The sequence below is a fragment of the Sciurus vulgaris genome, assembly GCF_902686455.1.
Source record: "Sciurus vulgaris genome assembly, chromosome: 16".
In the NCBI taxonomy this organism is placed as follows: domain Eukaryota; kingdom Metazoa; phylum Chordata; class Mammalia; order Rodentia; family Sciuridae; genus Sciurus; species Sciurus vulgaris.
In genome coordinates, this window is record NC_136477.1 from 21,047,008 (window position 1) to 21,065,799 (window position 18,792).

The following is an 18,792-nucleotide window of genomic DNA, read 5'->3' on the forward strand; positions in this document are numbered from 1 at the left end:
AGATCCATCAATTCTCTATCAAAAACTGACCTCTGTCAGGTGCAATGGTACATACCTATAATTCCAGCAACTTGGGAAGCACTGAGGCAGGTGGATCACAAGTTTAGGGCCAGGCCTCAGCATTTAGTGAAAACCTCAGCAACTTAGTGAGATCCTGTCTCACAAGAAAAAATAAAAAAAGGCTGGGGATGTGGCTCTGTGTGGTGAAACCCCTGGATTCAATCCCAGTATCCCTGCAAGAAAAATTCCTTTCCGTGCAGGCTGAAGGTAATAGCTCACCCATCTTTCTTTCTTTTTTCCCCGATCCTGGTGCTGGGGGTTGAACCCCACAGAAGGTCCTGACAGGTGCTAGGTAAGCGCTCTACCACTGAGCCCCACACCCAGCCTTTTAAAAAAACTTCTGGTAGAAGGATAGGATAGAAGGGTGTTGCTGGTGGAATCCCATTCACCAAACAAACACCCTGCGCAACCTGACTGGATCAAGACAGAGCATACCCAGCCCCCTGGGAGTCCCTGTGACCTCACCACCTTCCCGAGGCTAACCACGGTCCTGGCTTCCAGAAGCGCAGCTTAGTGTTGCCTATGCCTGCCTTTCCTGTGAATGGAACCACACCCTATGGCTGTTGTTGGTCTGGCTTCATTGCTCAACGTGTTTGTGGAGATTCATCTGCATGTTCCTGTCCTTGCAGGGTGCCCGTTTCCACGCTGTGACTGCATCGTGTGGGTAGGCCACACTCACCCCATCCCGTTACAGGCACTTGGGTAGTTCCTTCTTTGGGATCATTTTGCATAGGGCCTGCTGTGGACAGTTCTAGACAGGTGTCAATAATGAACCAAGGTGGGCCCTTTCTTTCTTTCTTTCTTTCTTTCTTTCTTTCTTTCTTTTTTCTTTTCTTTTTTTTTAATATTTTTAGTTGTAGATAAACTCAGTAACTTAATCTTTTTATGTGGTGCGAAGGATCGAAACATCAGTGCCTACATGTGAGAGGCAAGCGCTCCACCACTGAGCTGCAACCCCAGCCCAAGGTGGGTCTTCCTCTTGGACACATCCGTGAGAATGGAATTGCTGGGTCACGGGTATTGGTGGGTTCCGGTAATCGATTCCAACTGGGGTGTGCCTGGCTGGTGTGAGGCCCTAGGTTCTGTCTCCAGAACTGAAAAAAGAAAAAGGAAAGACGTAGCAGATCCTGCCAACCAGGGCTGCAGACTGGTTGCAGGGTTACACTCCACCCCTGTCGCAGCCCTGGCGGGTCTGGCAGCTCCCGTCCTCACTGACATCATTCGTCTCTTCGTTGAAACCCTTGGGGTCAGTGCAAAGAGATATCTCATTTCGATTTAATCTGAATTTTCTGATGATGAAGAAAACTGAACACTCCAAATCCTTTTTTATGAGGAGATCATAAACCAAAGAACTACTCGATTGCTTTTTTGCTGAAAAGTTGCTGAAATTAAACTTCGGTTCTGTTTTCAGGAAATGCCATGAGACGTGCTTTTCCCTTGAGATAGAGTGAGGAAAAACCCGAGCACAGGTGAGACCGGCTCAGGCCCATGCTCAGTCCCTTCCGGGCCTCCATCTCCTCCCCCTCCTAGGAAGGAGTTAGGAACCCCCAGTAACAGTAAGACGTGACAGAGAAGGCTTGTGGACCCCTCCTTAGTTGGCAGGCATTTTCCATCTCATCAAACCAACTTCCATCAAGCTCACATCCTCTCCCAGACCCAGCTCGACTTCATCAGTCGAACTTAATTATGTCCCCAGGTCAGCAAGTCACTGAATCAGTTGGAGCCACAAGCCTTTCCTCCCTGACAGCAAACTATAGAGGACTCTGCCTCTGTAAAATTATTTTGGCCCCCACTGATCTTTTCTTTTATGAGCAGCTGTTTAATCTATTACAACAAAAAACAAAGACATCTGAAGCAATCAAAATTCACATGTGCTAAGATGGACAGCTGGAGTCAATGTAGGAAGAGCAAGGAGGATGGCTATTCCAGAAGCTGTGATAAAATTATCCACAAGAGGCAGATAAAGGGATGGAACAGAACAACCAGAGCCACTTGACAAAGCTACTCGGTAGATGAGTTGCTGGTCAGTCCTCCACGGCCCTGCATGCTAGGATCTATTTCCAATGTATAGAAACCAAAGCTCAGAGAGCTCACATCAATTTTTTAAGGTAGCACAGACTGTTGGTGGGGAGCTGCAAGACAGACCCAGTTCCTTTGGACACCAAGGACCTGGTCTTACCCTCAGTCTTCAGATAGCTCCCTGTCTTGAGGAACTGGCTATCAGGGAGTTCAACACCAGGCCCCCCCACTTTGGGACTGGCATGTAGAGAGAGGAAGCTGCCCACCTCCCATCCTACCAAATAAGCACTGGCTGCAAACCTAGGTGACACCAGCGTTGTCCAGGATGCGGAGCACAGAAGGCTGTCCTCTGCTGCTGGACCATGGGACACTCATGCACACAGACCTCCCCCAGCAGTAAGGTCTGCCCGTCCCTCCCACAGCCGGCCCTCGGAATTCTCATGGTAGTACTACATGAGCAATAGCAGAATCCAGGATAGTAGAGAGAGTTCCAGATGACTACTATGGCCATGTTTTTTTTTTTTGTTTTGTTTTTTTAATTTTTTTTTGCAGGGCTGTGGATTGAAGCCAAGTTCGTGCATGCCAGGCAAGCACTCTACCACTGGCTCGATACTCTTAGTTCATCCTTTATCTTTCATTGTGAACATATTTTTTTCTATATTTTTAGTGGTGCATTCTAGTGGTACATAATGGTGGGATTCATTGCTACATATCTGTACATGCACGCAATATAACAATAAAATTTAGCCAATATCATTCCCCCAAACTTTTCCCTTTCCCTTCCCCTCCTCCTCCCCAAATCCTTTTTGTCCCACTCTACCGATTGCCCCTCATTGAAATGAGACCCTCCCTACCTGCCTTTCTTTTCATTTTTCTTTTCCAGCTTCCACATACAAGAAAAACACACAACCCTTTGACTTTCTGGAGTTGGTTTATTCCAGTGAACATAATGTTCTCAAGTTCCATCCACTTTCCTGAAAATAATTTCATTCTTCTTTAAGACAGTCCGTTATTTTTAATGTTGTGCTCCCAACTCGCACATATGATAATTATGGGTATTGGGTGTTTCCTAATTTAAAATTTTAAATAATTGTTTTAGTTATTCTGTTGAAGAAATATATGCTAAGCTATCAAGAGTGGCTATCCTCGCCAGGCATGATAGTGCATGCTTGTAATCCCAGCAACTCAGGAGGCTGAGACAGGAGGCTTACAAGTTCAAGGCCAGCTTCAGCAAATTAGTGAGGCCCTAAGCAACTTAATGAGAACCTGTTTCTAAATTAAAAAGGGAGAAGATGTGGTTCAGTGATTAAGTGCCCCTGGATTCAATTCCCAATATAAACAAAACAAAACAAAAACAAAAACCCCCAAAAGAGTGGCTATCATGAAGGCAGGGGAAAGGATTATGGGGACTTTTACTTTCTGTTGTACTCATTTCTCATCCTTCAAATCATTTAGGATAAACAGATTACAGGTTGTACTGGGAGAAAAGGTCATTAAAATAGAAAAAAAGCTGTGTATGGTGATGCACACCCATAACCCCAGTCACTTAGGAAGCTGAGGCAAGAGAATCACAAGTTTGAGGTCAACTTCAGCAATTTTGAGACTCTGTCTCAAAAAGAGATGGAGGTACTGGGCACATGGCTCAGTGGTAAAGCACCCATGAGTTCCAACCCAGCACCAAAACAAACCAAAAGAAAAAGATGGCTTAAAACCAAAATAATGAACTGACCTCCCATCTATTAAAAGTGAGGCTTACCAGCAGTAGAAGGTGGTCTGGTACCCAGGGGCCTTGGAGCCTGGCAGGGCGTCTCATTTACATTTGAAGCACCATCTTCAGGTGAAGGTGAGCACCCAGGACAAGATCCCAACAAGATGTTTATCCCACGGTATCACACCGGTGTCCCATCATGACCTGCACTGCCCGTATTATACTGGGAATTGATAACGTTTTAAAACCCTAAAGATCACTCTGGGAGCGTGGGAGCTGTGTGTGATCGCGGGTGTATACTTTCTCTAGTCCACGTTCCTATCATTGAAATCCTAACCTGCTGGCTTTTTATAGACAAATATTTAAAATACACCACAATTGGAATCTATTTTTCAGATGGGGATTAGAGAATACAGAAACCATATACTGGCTCTTGAAAAAAGAATTGCCATGATCCTTTTGAATACAGGAAATACCACAGACGTTTGAAATGCAGAATAGCAGCTCCTGAACAACCCAACCCAAGCCCTTGGCCAGCATCTTTGTTTTGCAAAAGATCACATGATGTGGGTAATACAGAAGTCCAGGGAAAACTGGTGTGAAGCTTGTACAACTCTGTCCTGACCCTGCCTCCAGTCAGCCCTAGCCACTGCCCAGTGTACATTAACACCCAGACTAAGGGGCTGCTGATTGTCTCTCCCTCTGGAGGTGGCTGTGTGGTCCAGCTTTTCTCCAGCGGAATCCACTTTCCTGAGTACATCTGCATCTCTGGCTGGCACATGCTGAAATTCTTTCCTGTCACACATACCATGTCATCCAACTTGTCCTGCGTCGAGGTTCCTCTCTCTGGGAACTCCTCCAGTGACACTTGATTTTCCTTATTTCAATACACATGGGAGTCTCAAGAAGTCCAAGCAGCCAGGACCTCTTTTGGTTCACCTGGGGCTAGAAAAGAGGGAGCCCAAAAAGTACATATTGTTTCATCCGGCTGAACCCCAGGGGAAAATGCCGGAAGGCTGGGAGGAGCTAATGGGGGTGATGAGCAGGGAGAGCCCAGGCCCACACAGCCCACCCAGCCCACCCAGCCCGCCCAGCCCTGGCGCTCCTGTGCTCTCCTGGAAACACTGCTGCTGCCTAGAATTCTCCGGGTCTTGCTTGTGAGAAGGGATATCAGCAGCTATAGGTAAATGAGACACCTGGTTTTTGTTAGGCAAATGAATTTTGTGACTCATGGGGCTTCGAATTTACAGAGCATGTTTGAATATGAAGATGTGTATGTGTGTGTGTGTGTATATATATATATTTATACATATATAAAGTAACACCCACCCCCACGCCTTTTTATTTAGAGGGAACCTCACTATGCTGTCCAGGTTGGCCCTGAACTTTTGGGCAGAAGAGATCCTCCTGCCTCAGCCTGCGACATAACTGGGACAACAGGTGCGTGCCTCCACACTTGGCAGAAAGCATGTTTTCTGATGCCACAAATAATAGAATTTTAAAGCATGAAAAATACATAGGAAGTCTAAAGCAACCGTATCACCCTGGCAAGGAAAAGTCAAATCCAATGCCATGACTTATACAATTTGTTCTTGAAGAGGAAGAAGATTTTCCATCACCTTCCTCAGCTCACAGGAGTAGCTTTTGAGGGGAGAAGCACATGTTCTGTGATGTCAGGCTCCACCCAAGAATGTTCTAGGAGACATGTGAAGCCACAAGAGAACAAGTGTCAATCACTCAGCCAGTCCTTGTGTTGCTCACAGTGAGGCTCCAGAGCAGATGACACTTGGGCCATGAAACAATCAGCCTTTTGGTTATGAACAGTCAGCTTCCCCATCCACTCATGCTGCTCACAGTCTAGAACGAAATTAAGAAAAGACAGAGTTAACTGTTCTCCATAAAACAGAACCACAGGTTCAATCTCCAGTACCAAAAAAAAAAAAAAAAAATTTTTTTGGTTATATATATTTCACCAACAATTATAAACAAATCAAATTTAAATTTGAAAATTCACTGTTTTATTAAATTTCACTGAAGATTTAGCAGATTTCAAGGAGCCACTTTAGGTATGTCAGTCTCTACCCTCCTCTGTCTCCCTCTTCCACTTCTGCTCCTCTCACCCTCTTCTCCCATTGCCCTGGGCACAGTAAATTCCACCTCCTCTGTTTGGAGATAATGACTTTCCTTAGAAATAATGCCTCTATGCAAAACAAAAAAGCCAATAAAAACTAAATAAACAAATGGAACGCAAGGACTTTGCAGGGCGTCTATCAGAGAGGTGACATTTGAGGGGATCTGAAGCCAAGAAATGTAATGCATTGGGCCGGCACCAGCATCTGTAGGAACATCCTACAGAATGAAAAGGGCAGTCCCCAGTGTGGTGAGCAGGGGAGGGCTGGAATACACTGGCTGGAGCAGGTGGGGTCTCCATCGCCTGCTACTGGGTTTGTCTTGGAAGAGTTGGGTAAGGGAGACAGAGCCGAGCTCTGAAAAGATGACCACAGCAGCCATGTTGAAGAATGGGACTTTTGAGTGGAGTCGCTGCCAAGGGAACAGTTCTGAGAACCAGAAAGTCCAGCGTCCATGTTCAGATACAGTATTTAACTTTAATGTAAAACGACTTGGGGTGTAAGAAAGGCAGTTGTTGGGGAGAGCAGAATGGAAAGTTAACACCAAAGTGTAAAAATTCACAGCCCCTTGACAAACAGGAGGTGAGAAGGAAGCCTCCCTCCACCTGACCCAGAGAGAAACTGCTCCCAAAAAGCCTCAATCCAAGGGGACTGTCCCACCTCAAGAGAACAAAGGGAGGTGGGAACAAACCTAAAGGTGTATTTGTTTAAATAACCCAATAGGAGGCAACAAGACCTAGGTGATGTTCAGGAGGATGGTGCACCTCATCGCACGCAGCCAGTGAGGAACAGGGGCAGGGAGCCTGAGCTCTGTAGGGGTAAAACTGCACCCAACCTGTGGTCTCTGACCACCACGCACCTGTCATTAAAGTAAAGCCTCGCTTTTTGCTGTCCCTCTCATCTCTTAGTCCATTCGTTGGGTTTTGGACAAGTGAGTGTGTTTCTCACAAAAGGAAGGTGTGCTTTCATTGTTGTTGCTCTGACACCAACTTGGTGTCCAACGATTCAATTCTGATACTTTCCAGGGTTAGCACAGATCCCCACAAAATAAAGAGGTCAGTCCTACAAGACTGCCCCCACTTCAGATGCTAGCCATGAAATCTGGGTCCATAGGTAACCCCCACTTATGTCTGACTTGGTTACCAATTTGGGGGTTCCCACATCCCTCCTCAGATTCAAGAGTTGGCTAGAAGGACTCACAGAGCTCACGGAAGCACTTCGCCTTTGTGCACCAGTCTGTTATAAGGGAACAGCCTCATGGAAGAGCCACGTAGCGCAAGGTGTGGGCTGTGCAGCAAGAGCTCCTGTGCCCGCTGTGAGCACACCCACCTCCTGGCACGTGGACCTCCTTACCAACCGGAAGCTCTCAAATTCCCATTTGTTTTTTTTTTTTTTGCAGGTGCTGGGGATTGAACCCAGGGCCTTGTGCTTGCAAAGCAAGCACTCTACCCAACTGAGCTATAGCCCAGCCCCCCATTGGTTTTTCGAAGGTTTCATCACATAGGCAGGATGGATAACCATTAGACATTGGTCATTGAACAATACCCACCCACCATCTTCTCCCCTCCCTGGAGGTCAGGTGTGAGGCTGAAAGTTCCAGTACTTCAGTCATCCTGGTCTTTCTGGTGGCTCCTCCCCATCCTGCAGCTATGGAGACCCTCTTTCCTCCAGGAGTCATCTCATTAGCAGATACTGAGGTTTCTGCTGAAAAGGGCTTGTTATGAACAACAGAGGAAAATACCTGTCAGGACATCCCAGAAGTTTTAGGAGCTCTCTGCCAGGAACCCAGGACCTAGACCAAACATTTATTTCCTATTACAACACCTCAGGAAATGGTTGAGAAGTGGAGAAGCCTGTTGTAGCCCAGGACAGATGATGGGGTGAGATCAAGGAGACCCTGGATCGGGAAAGCAGTGGAGATAACCTGGGGCGGAGCAGGCAGAGACTGGATGGGAAATGTGGGACAGGAGACGAGGAGGATCAAGGAGAATTCCTAGTTCTTCTATTTGAGTCACTGGGAGTCTTGGACAATAGGTGGTGGGCCATTTATTGAAATAGGGCAGATTTGGGGAGAAATAGGGTGAAGGGGAAAAAACAAGGAGAGAGTTGAAAAGCCAGCTGGACTTGAAATTTGGAGCCCCTGGAGTTTCGAGTCATGAACCTGAGTGAGCTCCCCAGGGCAGAGGGTGCAATCAGAGAACGGAGCCCAAGACCGAGCCCCAGAGTTCAGAGAGGGAAGAGCCAGAGAAGGAGGCTGAGGGCCAATTGAGCAGGGAAGGAAACTTTTATTCTTAGCCAAGAATATAAGTGGGTGTGGAGAGCAGGCTGTGCCTTGCTCTGAGTTGTTCCACGTTGTAGAACAGCAGTTCCTAGCCCTGAGTTACTCCATTTCAGAAGAAACAGTTTGCCAAGAGCATCTCCATTTTTAGAATAAGCACTAAGGCAGAATGATTTGATAATTCGTTTCTTGCTTTTGTTTTGGGCACTGGAAATTGAACTCTTCCACTGAGCTACATCCTCAGCCCTTTTTATTTTGAGAAAGGGTCTCACTATGTTGCCCAGGTTGGCTTTGAACTTCCAGCCTCCTGCCTCAGCCACGGTGCCTGAGTGTACCCTGTACCTTGAACAAGTTCTTCACTCTGAACAGCCTGTGCCCTGAGCAAGTTCTTCAGCTGGTTAGGGTGGTCTTATCTGACCACCTGCAGTGACTCTTCTGCATTCTATCTCTTTTCTTTCTCTTTTTTTTGCATTCTATCTGCTTTCTACCTTTGGATTTTGACATAGACCCTGGAAACCCTATAGCTGCCTTAACCCCTTCTAAGCCATTTTGTAGCCTATATATCATTGTGTAAAGTGTAGTGTATGATTTGAATGCTAGATATTGGTCATTAAGATTGGAAAGCCAGTTGCAGTGGCCCATGCCTGTAATCCCAGCTACTCAGGAGGCAGGGGATCATGAGTTTGAGGCTAGCCTAAGCAATTTAATGAAACTCTGTCTAAAAAAATAAAAAGGTTCGGGAGTGTAGCTCAGTGGTAGAGCATCCATGGGTTTAATCCCAGTACTGCCAAAAAAAAAAAAAAAAAAGACCGGAATGGAATAAGGAACCCGTTTGCTAATGGCTACCAAGGGGATCATGAGTACTCAGTGAATTAAGTTGGTGAAAAGTGATGTAGCTTGTGAATTTATTATTACTCAAGAATTCTGACATTGTGGAAAGACACAACTGTCCATTCTATGTTAATGGCATAGCTCACTCATGACATGAGAGGAGGACTCGCTCATCAACTGCTCAACCCACTGGTGCTAGGAGGGTTATAGATATAGGGTGAAGAAATGAGGGGAAGGATAGGCTAATAAGCAGGAGGAACATTCCAGTCTTTTCTCTGAATTAATGGAGATTTTCCAAGGAATTCAGGTGCCACCTCTTTTTGCTCCTTTTATGGTTCTTTCCAGTTGTCCTCATGGCAATTGTCAACCATCGTGGCACTGGGAGGTGCAGGTGGGGGGTCATTCAGTAAGTAGATGGAATTATAATGAAGTTAGAGTTTGTCTGGGGGTCACTCTGGCAGCCACCTTAGATCCAACCACTTTCAGTCAGCCCACTGGAAGAGGGGCTTCTGGCCTTCAGACAACATGTCCTCAAAGATAAACATGAGGGACATGGCTCAGTTGGCAGAGTGCTTGCCTTGCATGCACAAGGCCCTGGGTTCAATTCCCGGTATCACAGGAAGAAAAAAAAAACAAAAACAAAAAAAACAGAAAACAGAAAACCAGATTAGCATGATTAGGGCAGGATAGAAATTCAGCTAGGGCCCCCAAGCAGTAGAGATCAGGGTGGTTACGGAGAGGGAATAGACAGGAGGCAGGAGGAGAAGAGCAAAGTGTGTCTGTGGAATTAAGATGAGGACTAAAAAGTGACATTACTTTGCAACATGAAGGTCATTGGTGACCTTGAAAGGGCTGTGGGAAGGGAACATGACTTCCCCCAGTTCCATGGGATTTGTGGCTGCATCTATTTCACTTGGGTAAGAAAGAAAGAGGTGACTCCAGAAGATCCAAGGACTTGGTGACATTCCTGATGCACTGGTAAAGCAACATCAAAAAGAAAAGAAAAAAAAAAAAAAATCCCTCTGACATTTTCAGTAATCCTGAAATGGGACATGAATGTTGAAAAAGGAGGCTCCTTAGGATTTCAGGCAGCCTCAGGAAAGCCCTGGCTGCTGCTGGAGAAACTGTGAGCTGCAGCTCCTGGTGTGGTTCCCCATCTGCCACCCGCAGAGAAGTGACCTCTGCTTAGAGACTGTGTGCCCTGGGCCCAGGAGGAGCAGAGCCCTGCCTAGCTAGCTCCATCTGCCTGACTGCACGTCCGCTGATATCGTCCCACCCACCCTCCTCCCCTTCTTTAAGCTTTTGCTGTTGAGGAGACAAAAACACAGCCCTGAGGCCAAAGTCATGTGTCACACTGGTCAATCTGGCCAACTACCAGGGAGCTGAAGACAGTGAGGTTCAGCAGAAAGTGAAGGGAAGCCAAGTGCAGCAACCCTCCCTGGGACCTGGGGAGGAGCCAGTGCCTGGGCCTGGAGACCCAAAGGCAGATTTAAGTCTTCCAAATCCTGTCTTCCACCTAAATCCCACTGTCTGGAGGACACAGTGAACAGGGCCAGGAGACCAGGTCAGCTCCCCACCCCCTGCAGTTCTCTTCTCAAGGCGGGGACCCTCGAATGGCTGCGGGCATCGTGTCTTATTCATTTGCAAAATACTCACAATCCTTGGAGTCCCTTTAAAAAGAGAATAAAACCAAAGTCTGGGAATGATTTCATTCTGTGCTTTCTGAGAGCCACGGCTGGACCACATGATAGAGCAGACATCCACAGGACACCCGCCAGATCTGAGGGTTGGTTGGAGTCATTTTCCCCCTTCGTCAAAATAAATGAAACTTTTGTGTTAAAACAATTTCATGGTTTGATTTCCTGAGTCCCGTCCAGCCCTCCGTGACAGCAGAGGGCCTCACTGATCCTCCTTAGACTGTCCTCCACTTTAGGCAGGGCAGAAGTCCTGGTAGAGATGGCTGCCTCCCCCCCACGGCCTCCATCTGTTTGGGAACTGACCGAGCTGGTTGGATAGGGTCTGAACTGATGAGAGGGTGAAGAGAGGAATGGGCAACATCTCAGTCCTAGTATCTGCTTCTCATAGAACCTGAACTAACGTAGCTGGAGCTTTCAAAATGTACGGGAGAGAGAAGCAAGCGGCCTCAGTTATCCATCACCTGAGAGGTAAGTCTTACTCCAATATTTGTCCATGATTGAGGTCGGTCTGTGGGCTACTGGCGGACAATTGGCAGGTGGACCTCGGGCAGTGGGTGATGGGTAGGTGAAAGGCAGGCGATGGACAGGCAAGTGGCAGGCAAATGGTGGATGATAGGTGCCAGTCAGTGAGCAATCTGCACTCAAAGAGTAGTCCGTATGCTGGCAGACTGCAGGTGATCGCGGAGGACAAATGGAGTAAACAGCAGGGGATCAATAAGCAGCAAAGACATCCTCACCAAGAAACAGATATCTTCTGCTTGAAACCTGAGTTACAGAGCGGCAAGGAACACAGCCTCCCTGTAGTCCACCATCTTGGATCTCCCCATGATTGAGGTCATCGCCATGACCCCTTCTGAAGAGACCCAGATTCCCTCTGGATAGGTACCTATCGCGCTCCATGTCTTTGTGCTGCTTGCTCTAGGACCACAGTTTGAGTCCACACCCACTCAGTCCACACCCACTCATGTACCTGAGTGTCCCTATGGTAGGTGTCTCCAGCATCTGTTGATTCCACATTCAACTATGAGGCTACATACAACTCACCCGGAAAAACATAAAGCACATTGGAGTGTGGTCAACTGTCTCTCCTCCTGTCATTTAGAGGATGTGACCTTTCCTAGGGATTCAGGTACCACTGTGATGGCAAAACCAGACCTGGCTGTCAAATGAAATTACAGAAACATTATGGTAAGAGTCCAATGCTTGGGGTAGGGGTCAGTTCCCCTCCCCTCTCTCAGCCTTTCTCCAGGAAGCCTAATTAACCGTGCGTCCCTACCTTTTGCATTGTCAATCACTGCCCTAGGAGTCCAACTACTCCCTCCTGAAATGCAATGGATGTCTGTGAAAAGAGCTGCTTCTTCTTAGCTGCTCTGTGAGCATGCTTTATGTTAGAGACCCTGCACAGGCCTTCAGCCGCATAGATAAGGAATTGTTTTTAAAAAAGAGGAAAAAGCCCCAATGATAGGATGGGTCTAAGATGACGTCAAATAACCTATAAATCTCATGAGAAACTGTGGATCAGGGCTCAGAATTTTGGAGTGCTAATTCCCTCTGGGCCCACCAGCGTAAAATAAAGCTTTGTCTCTCCTACTTTTATTTTGCGGCGGGGGAGGGGACTGTGGATTTGAACCCCGGGCCTGAGTGCTTGCAGAAGCACTCTACCAACTGAGCTATATCCCCACCCAGCCCTCTCCTGCTTTTTGAGTGCCATCTTGTCGTTTCCATAACACCATGAGATTAAAGAATAAAGAAGGGGAGATGAAGGAGACAGGAAGGGAGGGTGAACTTCTGTAAACAGGTTGTGAAGTCCTGTTGCTACTTACATACAAGGAAATTTTACATACAGACAGGAATATTTATCAGATCCTTTCTCAAGGAGATGGGAGTGGAGTGAATGGACTCTTCTCCGGGAAGTCACAGAAATCAGAAGAGAGCAGTGGAAGACATACCTGATTGGGTTGAAAGAGCATCACTTCCAACCTCACATTTGAACCTCAGAATGTGACCTTGCTTGGAAATAGGATTGTTGTTAATGCACACAGTTAAGATAAGTTGTAGGGGATCAGGGGGGAAAAAACCTTTTGCTTCTATCCTTCTAGTTTCTCAGCTGAGTCTTGAACTCTTTGCAGATTAAGAAGAAAAACGAATACGTTTACTAGCATGTATGTCTCATAAATACATGGGAGAAATTCAGCGCTCAAAGGGGTATTTAGAAGGAGTATATATACCATCTTAGGCTAAAAGAAAAAGGGGTTAGGGTTTCTGGAAGGGAGAGGTTAGTTACAGGATGATGGCTGAGAAATGTATGATCGGCAATGGCAAGGACTGTTATGCAGCTTTAAGTCAATGCCTTCTCCATTGCCAGTAGACTCTTGTGGGCTGGGGGTGTGGCTTAGTGGTAGAATGCTTGCCTAGCTTGTGCCACACCCTGGTTCCACCCCAGCACTCCAAACAAAAACACAAAACACCAAAACAAAACAGAACAAAAAACTCTTCTGTCAGGGCTTCTCCTGTGTCTGCTGTTTCTCAAAATAACCCTTCTGCCAAAGAGGTAGGTTCTGGGGTGGCATATGCTGGTCTCCCACAGAGGTCATGCTCAAGCAGAGTGAGTCCTGAATCCAGTGTGACTGGTGTTATTCCCAGAGGAAAGACACAGACACCCAGGAAAGGGTTCTATGTGCTGGACTTAGGACACATCCCCCCAAATGTGCCTATAGGAGACCACAACATGCCACCCGAAAACACAGACCGGCTTGGCATGTTGGTTATTTTGAACTGGTCTTTTTTTTTTTTTTTTAAACTAGGGATTGAACTCAGGGGAACTTTACCGCTGAGCTATATCCCCAGTCCTTACTATTTTTTATTTTGAAACAGGATATCATTAAGTTGCTGAGGCTGGCCTTGAATTTAGGATCCTCCTGCCTCAACCTCCCAAGTTGCTAGGATTACAGTCATGTGCCACCACGTCCAGGTTGAGCTGGTTGTTTCGAGAAGCTGCAATGCTGGGCACAGTGGTACACACCTGTTATCCCAGTGACCCAGGAGACTGAGGTAGGAGGATCATAAATTTGAGGCCAACTCAATGAGACCCTATTGCAAAATAAAAAAGGACTAGAGCTATAGTCATTGGTAGTGTGCTTGCCTAGCACACATGAGGCCCTGGGTTTGACCCCCCCAGTGCTGCAAATAAAAAAGGAAAAAAAAAAAAAAATCTGCAGAGCACTGAGCGTTGGTTCCCAGGACTTGGATCACCTTGCTCTCTCCTGGATAGAGTCACACTGGTCAGGACCCCCTCTGCTCTGACTGCAGACCCAGTACCAAACCCATTTCTCAATTCCATGCTTAGTCACCACACCTCTGTTAATATGTTCCCTCTCCAGAAACTTGTTCTTTCCTTCAACAAATATTTGCTGAAGGACTGGAGGTGTAGCTCAGTGGTAGAGAGCATGCTCAGCACATGCGAAGACCTGGGTTCCATTACCAGCAAAAATTTTTTAAAAAGAGCAGATATTTATTGTTAAGTTTATTTATTTACTTATTTGTTGGTACCAGGCATTAAATCTAGGGCAAAGAAACAAAAATGCCAGTAAAATACACCATTATTCTGTGACCCAGGCGTTATACTCTTGGGCATTTATCCCAGAGAAATGAAAACTTGTATTCATGCAAAATCTGTACACAAATGTTCATAGCAGCTTTTATTGGCAATGACCCAAACCTGGAAATAACTGAGATGCCCTTCAGCAGGTAAGTAGTCAAACACACAATAGAACATTCATACTGTGGAATACTGCTCAGGAATAAGTGGAATCAACTATCAATAAATACAACCCCTCGAGAATGTGGGTCTTAAGGGAATTCTGCTGAGTCTAAAAAGCCAATTGCAAAGGATATATATTATAGGATTCCATGCATGTAACATTTTTGAAATGATAAAATTGTAGAGATGAACAGATGAGTGGTTGCCAGGTGCTAGGGATGGGGTGGGTGTGCAGCAGGGAGGTGGAGGTGGATCCAGTGAGGAATCCTCAGAGGAATGGAACCTCCTGTCCGGATGTGTTGGTGACTGCATTGTGGCCACACTGCACACACATGCACATGAACTCACCTCCCCCCACGGACCAATACTAATGAAACTAGGAAATCTGAATAAGAGTGGCGGATTGTATTGATGTCAAAATTCTGGTTGTGATACTATGCTGCAGGATGTTACCATTGGGGGGAACAAGGTAAAGGGTGCATAGAATCGCCCTGTATTACTGTTTTTTTTTTAAATTTTTATTTATTTATTTATTTTTTCAGTGCTGGGGATTGAACCCAGGGGCATTCTACCATTGAGCTACTCCCCAGCCTTCTTTTATTTTTATTTTGAGACAGGGTCTGGCTAAGTTGCTCAGGCTGAGTTTGAACTTGTGATCCTTCTGCCTTAGCCTCCTGAGTTTCTGGGATTACAGATGTGCCTACCACCCTCCCCGCCCACATGCTCTGTATTATTTCTTACAAGTGCATGAGAATCAATTAAAAAAAAAAAAGAACAGAGTCATGTCAGAGAACTTTGAGATACCACTGAATGGTCTAACATAAAATAAAGTGAGATACCAAGTTGGGCACAGTGGCACAGGCCGGTAATCCCAGTGGCTCGGGAGGCTGAGACAGGAGGATGGTGAGCTCAAAGCCAGCATCAGTAAAAGCAAGGTGCTAAGCAACTCAGTGAGACCCTGTCTCTAAATAAAATACAGAATAGGGCTGGGGATGTGGCTCAGTGGTCTACTGCCCCTGAGTTCAATCCCTAGCACAAAAAAAAAAAAAAGAAAGAAAGAAAGAAAGAAAGAAAGAAAGAAAGAAAGAAAGAAAGAAAGAGAGAAAGAAACCAGAAAGAGAAGGGAGGTAAAAATGAGGCAGAAGAAAACATTTTTTTTTTCTTGTCCTGGGGATTGAGCCCAGTGGTACTTTAATCACTAATTCACATTCCCGGTCCTTTTTTATTTTTTATTTTGAGATATTTGCTTCAAGGTCTTACTAAGTTGCTGAGGCTGGCCTCACACTTGTGATTCTCCTGTCTCAACCTCCTGAGTCATTGGGAGTACAGGTGTGCACCACCACACCTGGCCAGAAGAAATATTTGAAGATTGAATAACAAAATTTTCTAAAATTGGTAAAAGATATCAACCCATAAATTCATAAATCTGAAGAACTCCAAGCAGTATAAATACAAAGAAGTTCGATCCCCAGCACCACAAAAAAAAAAAAAGCAAGTAAATACAAAGAAAAAACCCTACACTAAGATATATTCTAATCAAACTAGTAAAATTCAGAGTTAAAGAGAACATTTTTAAAGTTGCTAAAAGCGGGGGGTGGGGGGAGATGATACACTATCTTCAATGAAACAATAAAAAGAATAATGGCTGATTTTCATTTGAAACAATGAAAACCAGACACCAATGGAATGGTATTTAAAATGCCAAAAGAAAAATGTGCCGGCCGCGAAGTCTGTATCCAGTGAAAATACAGGAAACGAACTGTTTTCAGACAAACAAAAACTGAGATAACTTAGTTCCAGAAAACCCATTTTAAGAAATATTAAAGAAAATACTTTAAGCTAAGGGAAATTATATTCAACTGAAGACTAGACCTGCAGGAAGAATAAAGAAGCAGCAGAAGAGTAGGCATTTGGGTAAATATGAAAGGCTATCATTTTCTTTTAAATTTTTCTTTAAAGACTCTTGGCTGTTCAAAGCAAAAATAAAAAGCAATTGATGTGGATTTTATAACATACATAGTATTTGCCAATAGGTCAAAGGACAGGAGGGGACTCTGTTGTAAGAAGGGTTTAATTTTTACATTGTGTTTGTGAAATGGCATGATATGAACTTGAGGAACTTACTGTGAGTTAATGTTTCATGTTACAATGTCTAAAATAACCATTAAAATTGCTACTGTTAGCTGGGTGCAGTGGCGCATCCCTGTAATCCCAGGAGCTCTGGAGGCTGAGACAGGAGTATCACAAGTTCAAGGCCAGCCTCAGCAACCTAGCAAGGCGCTAAGCAATTCAGTGAGACCCTGTCTCTAAATAAAATACAAAATAGGGTTGGGGATGTGGCTCAGTATTCAAGTGCCCCTGAGTTCAATCCCCAGTAACTCCCCCCCCACCAAAGAAAAATGCTACCATTAACTGGGCTTGGTGATGCATGCCTATAATCCCAGTGACTTGGAAGGCTAAGGCAGGAGTAGGGCAAGTTCAAGGCCAGTCTCAGCAACCCAGCGAGGCCCTCAGCAACTTAGCGAGACCTTGTCTCAAAAATTAAAAAATAAAAAAGGGCTGGGAATGTGGCTTAGGGGTAAAGCTTCTCTGGGTTAAATCCCTAGTACCAAAATTTTTTTTTTTAAAAAAGAAAAAGCTACCATTAAAAAGGAGATACCATCAGCATATTACCCACGGAACATTCATAACTAGGTAAGACAGGCATTCCCACTGGATTTCACGGATAAAGAAACAGGCTGGGAGAAGCTAAAGCTTTTGCCCCAGGTCACCAGATAGGACACCCCACCCAAGTTTTGGATCTCTATTGGGGTCTCAGAAAACAATACCCCACAGTGTAGTGCTCGGGCACGTTGCCTGCTTTGGACTAAAGGAGACCCAGATCTCTGACCTTCCCCTGCCCCTCTCTCTCCTGAGGCGCAGGCGGGGGCTTTCTCTGAAGCTCTGCACTCTCCCTGAAGGCTGGATCAACTTGCAGGAAGGAGAGAGCAGCAGCACCCTTAAAACCCAGGAGAATTCCGTCCCAGGCTGCTCCCTGCTCTGAGCCCATTGGTCTCCCTTACCTTGCCCACCTTCTCCCACTACCCTTTCCCCGTGAGGAGGGCACACAAGCTTCTAAAGCTCCCCGGGTCATTAGGCACTCACTGCCTGTGATGCCCCAGCACGGGGTGAGCTCGTCCACATGTTCTCCTGTCAATCTGCCTGCCGCCGGTTGACTTCAGCAGACTCAGTCACTGAACCTCAGAGGGCTGAAGGGAGGTTCCCTTCACCCTGACGCCCTCAAACCCAGCGTCCCTTCCAGCACCCCAAGAGTTCACAAACCTTCTCTGTACGAGGCCAGATCATGTATGTATTTTGTAGGGGACAGGGAGTCTCTGTCACGACTACTCAACTCCGTGCTGCCTTCCATGCAGAAATGATGGAGCACAGCAATGTTCCAGTAAAACTCTGCCAACAGAAACAGGTAGCGGGGCCGATGTGGCCCTCTGGCTATAGTTTTCCAATCTCTAGATTGTTCCACCATTCAGGTGGTTTTTGGTTCTGGCCAAGGAAAGCCATTCTGAGACACCTTAGCCAACAGGCTCTATCTGGCCTTAACACTGGGTTGGGGCTGTGGATGTGGCTCAGTGGTAGAGCACTTGCCTAGCATGTGTGAGGCACTGGGTTCGATTCTCAGCACCACATGTAAATAAATGAATAAAAAAAAAAAAAGGTCTAACACTGGGTTGACCCCTCCCGTCTCCTCTTGGGCTCTGGACCCAGCATTTTGGTCAAGAAAGAGGCTCAGTTCCTTCCACTCCTGCCTCAGGGAAAATATCCAAGTGAAGGCCGGGGACTGCTGAGCCTGGATTACTCAGGCTCACTGTGCCCCTCGGCCTTCCTCTTTTCCAACCTTAAAATAACTAACCCCCAGTGCTTCCTGCAGCCTCCCTTACTCCCTTAACAGCTCTTTCCATGTGGCCTTTTGCTTAGAGCTTCCTCCCTGGCAGGCTTCACGCCTTGGGGTCAGCCCTGTCTTTAAAACCTGGGACCGTGTTGCTGCAGGCCATGGTGCTTCACGACGCCCCCAGTCAGGCCTCAACAATCGATCATTCTGTGCAGCTTGAGCAAGAGGGGCCTGAACTCAAGTCCCAGCTGAAGGACTTGGCAGGAAACCATTCAATTGTTAGCCTTCTGTCCCCTGTGGAGAAATCCCCAGGCTGCCATTTAGTGCTGCTCAGCAGTTTTCAATTTACGAAATATCCTCCAACTATTTTCAGCAGTTTTCCTCCCAGGACACCAGCCCCACCCACCAGCTGGTCCACTTTATA